Genomic DNA, 7,787 nt, shown 5'->3' with positions numbered 1-7,787 from the left:
CTCGTTTGTTTACTTCAACTCGCACAAGCACTATGAGCCCGATCATGTGCTGCCTGCCTGATCAGAGACATCACCAAGCATGACCCTGCTACGTGGCCCAATGAGCTGCCATTCTGCGTGCCTGCTGCGTGCGTGTGTGTGCCTTGATTGGTCCTAGCTGGGGGGAGGGCTGTTGGGAACAAAATATATAAGAACTGAAGTGCGCAATAAAGGAGGAAGAAGTCTGAACCTCACCTTGGTGTCTGTGTCGTCTCTTCTTGACTCTGCCGGACGGAGTCTTGGGTTGCGGCAGCTAAGGAACCTAAATGAGCTGGTTCCCTGGGCTACTTGACAAGATTACCACAGGGATGCTGGGAGTTATGAAATCCACTTTAAAAGATGCTAAGAATCTTGCCCAGCATGGTGGCTCCAGCCTTTGATCCCAGCACTTGGGAGGCAGAGGTTGGCAGATTGCTCTGAGTTTGAGGCCAGCCTGGTCTACATAGTGAGTTTCAGTCAGCTGGGGCTACAGGGAGACCTTATCTTAAAAAGACAAAAGAAAAAAATTAAGAGTCTCATTTGTGAGGTTTCCCCCAAAATACCCAGGTGTGGAATGAGAAATGAGGCCCTACTCAAGATCGTATACATCCAGACCCTAATCCTGGTTCATTGGTACTTCAACATCATTTCTACATCGGCGACCTTCACAGCAAATGTTGGCCATTGTGCTGGAGTTCTTCCTTCTCAGCCAGCAGGAGGCTTTAGTCATACTTCGGGGCAAGGGACTCTTTTCCCTCCCGGAGGCCCCATAATTTCTCCCCATCTTTCCATTGTGCTTCATTGCTCATCTGGTGAAGCAAGATCAAGTTTCTTCTCCAAGTCTGCACTGAATTGAATGATAGAGCGGATATGAATTCCACTGGCATGGGTTTCTCAGATCTTTGGGCAGATTGCATTGAGGCCTGTGGTAATTCTGAAGAGGCTGCTAGCATGAGATAGAAGGTGTTAGAAAATGTTAGATCAGGGCTGACCAGGGTGACTTCTGGAGTAGGTGGGTCTTCATTAGAACAAGGAATACAGATTCCCCTCAGGATGGAAGCCAATGCACTGAAACACAAATTGGTTGAGTTTTTATGGAGCTTTGAAGGAGGAAAGACCAGGTATTTTCTGCAGTTCTGTTTTTTCACAGTTTGGAGGTTTGGGCCGAGTGTTGGCATGGTTTCCCAGACAGCACAGTCACTGGGTTGGGAATTGGGGTTTCACACACTTTCTTAACTTAGCTGGGGCTTTCTAAGCTGAGACATTTATCCTTCAGAAGAGAAGGAAGATTTCTGTTCTTGTAGAAATTTACATTTTAGTTTTTATAATAAATCAATTTTTTTGCTTGATCTTGTGAGAAATATTGAAATTCTTTTTTTGTAATGTATTCTAAGATCCTGCTTTTCCTGAGAGGGAGATCTCCTCAGGGTGACGAAGGTGGTGCTGGATCGTGTTAAGGTTCAGACAGCTCTGCCCCCTCACCAACAGAATCCTGAATCTGTCCCATGTGTTCCTTTGCTAATAAACCCTATTTTGATGGAGTTTTAGCTGTGCCTCGGTGCCTCATCATCCATTCGCTCGTTCTCTGCCAACTTTTTACCCATCAGATTGTATCTCTTTTTTTTATTTTATTTATTAGTTTTATCTTATGTGTCTGTGTGTACATTGCCTGCATGTACATAAGTGTACCTGTGTCACGCAAGGCCTGAGGAGGTCAGAAGAGGCTGTCAGATCCCCTGGGATTGGAGTCACAGACAGCTGTTAGCTGCCATGTGGGTGCTGGGATTGGAACCTGGGTCTTCTGCAAGAACAACCAGTGTTCTTAACCACTGAGCTGTCTCTCCAGCCTTTTTTTAAAAATTATTTTAATTATGTAGGGAATGTGGATATGAATGTGGGTATCCATGGAGGTCAGAGTCATCAGATCACCTGGAGCTGGAGTTACAAGCAATTGTGAGCCACCTGACATGGGGGCTGGGAACCAAACTCCAGTCTTCTATAGCAAATGCTTTAAACCACTGAGCTATCACTCCAGCCCCTGGACTGTCTCTTCACAGCTGATAACAAACCTGCATCAGGAGGCCCTGCCCATCCTATCCACCACCTGACTACGGGGTGGAAACTGAGGCAGAGTCACAAGGAGTAAAGGTATCTACCAACTTGAGATAGCACAAGATATTGATTCACTTTTCATCAACAGAGAATGACCAAGATGTTAAGGAAAGTGTCAGCTTCCCTTGCCAGGGTCCCAGGCGTCGTCTGTGGGGAAGTTACAGGGCTTTTTCCCAGGAATCGTCTGAAGGGTGATTGAGTTTCTCTCATCTGTTCCTTATCTGGCTCTGCAGACAGATGTCACAGGGTGAACATGGTACCTTCCCACTCAGCTAAGACTTAAACAAAGACAGGGTTGGGTCTAGAGATAAGGTTCAGTGGTTAACAGCACTGGCTGCTCTTACAGAGGATCCAGGTTTGGTTCCCAGCCATCCACATGGCAGCTCATAGTGTTCTTACATGTAAACAAAACACTCATACACATAATAAATAAAATCTTCAAAAACAATGAGAGAAAGACAGGGGTCAGGCAAGGGGGAAACATTTTTTAGTTAACCAGCTTCTTAAGTTTGGCATCATTGCCCTTTTCAGAAACCTAGACCAGCATCAAGTCAGATGAGTAGAGATTTTTAAAAGCTGCATCAAATGGCAGGCGTGGTGGCACACACCTTTAGTCCCAGCACTTGGGAGGCAGAGGCAGGAGGATCTCTGTGAGTTCAAGGCCAGCCTGGAAGCCCTTCCCTACCTGGGTCTATCTTGTTTAGCTTTCCAAAGAACCAGCTCTTAGAGTCATTGAGTCTTTGTATTGTTTTCTTTGTTTATATTTTACTAATTTCTGCTCTAACTTTTGTTATTTCTTCTCCTCTGCTGAGTTTAGGTTTCATTTGTTCTTGCCGTTCTAGAGTCCTGAGTTGCAGTGTTAGGTCATTTGCTTGTGCTCTTTCTGATATTTTTTTTTTTGTCTTTTTGAGATAAGGTCTACCTGTAGCCCCAGCTGGCTTGGAGCTCACTATGTAGACCAAGCTGGCCTTGAACTCAGAAGGATCCACCTGCCTCTGCCTCCTGAGTGCTGTGATTATAAGTGTGGCCTACCACACCTGGCTGCTCTTTCTGGTTTTTTTAATGTAGGCACTTAGCATTATAAACTTCCCTCTTGGGACTGCTTTTAAAGTGTTCCAGAGGTTTTGATGTGTTGTATTATCATCTTTGGTTAGTTCCAGGAATACTTTTATTCCTTTTTTAATTTCTTCTCTGACCCATTCATCATTCAATAGTGTGTTATTTAATCACCATGAGTTTGTGTAGTTCCTAGGGCTTCTTTCAGTGTTGATTTTGAGCTTTGTTGCACTGTGGTCTGATGGAATGTGTGGAATTATTTCAATTTCTTTGTGTGTTTGTTGACGTTTATTTTGTGCCTCAGTATGTGGTCAATTTTAGAGAAAGTTCCATGGGGTGCTGAATAGAAAGAATATTCTTTGGTTCTTGGGTGGAATAGTCAGTAGATGTCTGTTAGGCCTATGATGTATGGTATCATTTAATTCAAATGTCTCTCTGTTTATTCTTTTTCTGGTTGATCTGTCTAATGGAGACAGTGAGGTATTGAAGCCCCCTTCTCTTACTATGCTGGTGTTAATCTGTATATTAAAGTCCTGTAGTACTGTTTTTATGAAATTGGGTGCACCAGAGTTTGGTGCATATATGTTCATGATTGTAATATCTTCTTGGTTCATTGGTCCTTTGATCAGAATGAAGTGACCCTCTTTATCTCTTCTGATTAGGTTTTGAAGTCTTTTTTTTTAGATATTAGTATTGCAACCCATTTGTTTCTTAGTGCTGTTTGCTTAGAATATTCTTTGCCATCCTTTCCCCCTTACGGTAGTGCCTGTCCTTGAAGATGAGATGGGTTTCTTGCAGACAACAAAAGGATTGATTTTGTTTCTTTTTTTTTATTTATTTTTTTGGTCTTTTGGAGACAGTCTCCCTGTAGCCCCAGCTGGCCTGGAGCTCACAGAATCTCGCTATGTAGATCAGGCTGGCCTTGAACTCACAGAAATCCCTGCCTGCCTCTGCCTCCTGAGTGCTGGGATTGAGTGCCACCATACCCAGCTGGATTTTGTTTCTTAATCCATTCAACTAGCCTGTGTCTTTTGACTGGGGAGTTCAGTCCACTGATATTTAAAGTTATTATTGAAAGATGTGTATTGGTTGCCATCATTTTGATTATTGTTTGCATTCTTTGTCTAACTTTGTGTTTCTACAGGGTGTGGTGGCCCATGCCTTTAATCCCAGCACTCAAGAGGCAGAAGCAGGCAGGTCTCTGTGAGTTCAAGGCCAGCCTGGTCTACATAGTGAGTTCCAGGACAGCTGGGGCTACAGAGACCCTGTTTCCAAAAAAGACAATAATAATAATAATAATAATAATAATAATAATAATAATTTTGTGTTTCCACAATTGTACCTTCATTTAGTTTCTTTCTGTTGCCCCTGGGGTATAGTTTTTCCTTTCTCCATTCTTTGTATTGTTTCAAGTATTCTTTGAAGGCCTGGTTTTGTGGACATGTATTCTTTCAGCCTATTCATGCCATAGAAGATTTTTCTTTCCCCTTCAACTGTAATAGACGTTTTTGATGGGTAAAGTATTCTGGGTTGGCATCTATGGTCATTTAGAACTGGGAATACTTTGGTCCAGGCTCTTCTGGCTTTCATAGTTTATCTTGATAAGTCAGCTTTAATTCTGATAGGTTTTTCTTTATATGTGACTTATTTTTCTTTTGAAGCTTTCAGTATTTTCTCTTTGTTCTGTACATTTAGTGTTTTTACTATGATGTGCCATGGAGAGTTTCTTTTATGGTCCTGTGTATTTGGTGTTCTATGTGCTTCTTATATTTGTATGGGCATATCTTTCCTTAATTTTTGGAAATTATCTTCTACAATCCTGTTTAAGATCTGGTCAATATCCTTAACCTGAAATTCTTCTCCTTTCTCTATGCCTATGATGTGTAAATTTGGTCTTTTCACATGTCCCACATTTCCTGCATATTCCATTCCTATGTGGGTTTTTAAAAATATTTTATTATTTTTATTTTATGTGTCTGAGTATTTCCTGCATGTATGTGAATGCACCCGTGTCAAGCAATGCCGAGGAGGTCAGAAGAGGGCTTCAGATTCCCCCGGAACTGGAGTTAAGGGCAGTTCGTAGCTGCCATGTGGGTGCTGGGAATCGAACCCGAGTCCTCTGCAAGAGCAGTTAGTGCTCTTAGCTGCTGAGCCATCTCTCCAGCCCCTATTAATAGACATTTTAAACAGAGGTTGTAAGCATGGGGGTTAAGAGAAAGAGAGACGCTGAGGAAAAGAGTAAGACATACCCAAGTGTGGGTGTGGGCTTTCAAAGGAAAGTTGCAATTGAGTATCTTAGCAGTAGATATATGTACCATTTTGGTGGCTCTCAAGGTATATCTCAGAGGGTGCTAAGAAATTTCTTTTCTTTTCTCTCTCATTTTTAAGTGTTAGATCGCAGGCCCCCAGCTTGCTTTTGCTCTCTCTCTCTCTCTCTCCAGGCCATGCCTCCCCTGAAGCAGCTCTGGTCACTACCTCCTGCAGATATAACATGGATTTGAAAATAAAAAGTTCTTCTGTGGCTCAGAACAAACAATTCTAATGTCTACCTCAAAACTAGCTGTGAGCTATGGCCAGGTTCCCTGCCCCTGGGGAAAGACCATAAAAGCATAAAGGGTTGGGATTCCTGGCTCCAGCTCTCCCTATCTCTCTGGCTAGATCTCTCAATCTTTTTTTTTTCAAATGTCACAGGTTATTTACTGACAATTTTCTTGATGGACCTCTCTGAGACCTTTCTTGTTACCAGAGAGATGCTTTATCTACAAATTTCTTATCCATATTCTCCTATAACATTTTGCCATTTCCTCACAGATGCCATCATGTGGCTGCTGGGAACCAAATCCAGGTCTCTGCTACAGCAGCCAGAGATCTCAACTGCTGAGCCATCTCTCCAGCCCCTAAGTCTCTATTCCTTTTTTATTTTATTTTTGTATATTTTAATTGAATTTTTGTTTATTTCATACACAACATCTTAATCATCTTTATACCCCCTTCCCTATCAGCACCTACCCATAAGCCCCTCCCCCCCAATGCAGCCTGTCATTTATATAAAGACCCATCGAATCAAGTTAGTATCCTCAGACGTCCCTCAGTGTAAGTTCATCCACTGGGATCTAGTCAGCCTGTCCAGAGTCACTCCCTTAAAGAAGACCAGTTTTTCCTCACCCAGTAGTAATCAACTGCCCAATAGTTCTTTCACTAAGATTGGGGCCTGCTGCCCATTTCCACAGTTCTATGCTGGGGTTTTGTCTGCTTGAGTTTGCATGGGTCTTGTGCATGCTGTCACCATTGCTGTAAGTTCATATGAGCAAGGTCCCAGAAGCCTGTAGGACTGTATTCCACATAGTCATGCACCTCCTCCCTGGCTCTTACAATCTTTCTGCCCCCTTTTTCACAATGGTCCCTGAGCCCTGGGTGGGAGAAGTTTAATATAGGAGCCCTGTCCAAGGACCCACACTCTGCAGGCTCTTATTCTCTACACTTTGGCCATTTGTGGCCCTTTTGCTCATTGGCCTCTGTTGCATGAGGGAGAGCTCTTACTCTTTACCTCCCCACCTGCTGCCACTTTTCCCTCAGCACGCTGGCCATGGCTTTCTCACCCATGAGCATTCACAATTTTATTCCATGCTATCGCTCTCTCTCTTTTTAAAACAATTTATTGAGAATTTCATACATGCATATAAGGTGTTTTGATCAAATCCATACCTGCCTCCTCCCCTCCAACACCTCCCATATCTCCCCATCACTTTTTTTCTGATAACTTTATGTACTCTTTCTTCTTCTTTGTTTTTTATGGGGCTTTTGGCTGCTCTTTTTAGGATTAGATAAAAGCTCCCAAATATTTTAGACATTTTTGGCCTTTGTAATAGAGTAGGTTGCTAAGAGGCCCAAAGACATTGTTTTAGCCAAGAAATGGGCTACTTTTCTTTGGGGTCTTTTTACACTAACCACCTAGCAAATTCCTACCTCCTATTCTTATCACACAATCCTCTGAACAGGTTACCCAAATTGCCAATAGGGAATTGGGACACTTCTTTCATGCTGGACAGGGATGCAGGGTGAGGCAATTGGAGTACCCCTTCAGTGGGTCTATCTAAGACTCCAAAATTGCATAACTCTTTTAAAAAAATACTTTATTTAGTATTTTTATTTTGTGTATATGAGTGTTATGCCTGCATGTAAGTAAGTGCACCCATGTCGTGCAATGCCCGCGGAGGACAGAAGAGGCTCTCGGATCCCCTGGAACTGAAGTTACCAACCATTGTTAGCTGCCATGTGGGTACTGGGATTCGAACCTAGGTCTTCTGCAAGAACAGTCAGTGTTCTTAACTGCTGAGCCATCTCTCCAGCCCCCCCAAATTGCATAACTCTTATCTCAAGGACAAAAAGAAAGTCTTTGAATCGTGAATAGGAGATGTGAAGGAGAAGTAAAGGCAAGAGTAATTAGCATTACACGTTCTAGACAGGGAACTAGAAAAAAGTCAGAACAGGGCAGTTTTCAAATGCTCATATGAGAGTCCATTGGAATTTATTGACAAGGGCTTCCAAAAACATCCTTCTATTGGGTTTCTCCTCATTTTTCTTTTGTCTGTCTGCCAAGG

Source organism: Nannospalax galili, unplaced genomic scaffold (assembly GCF_000622305.1).
Source record: "Nannospalax galili isolate Female #2095 unplaced genomic scaffold, S.galili_v1.0 scaffold788, whole genome shotgun sequence".
NCBI lineage: Eukaryota > Metazoa > Chordata > Mammalia > Rodentia > Spalacidae > Nannospalax > Nannospalax galili.
This window is presented reverse-complemented; position numbering follows the sequence as displayed.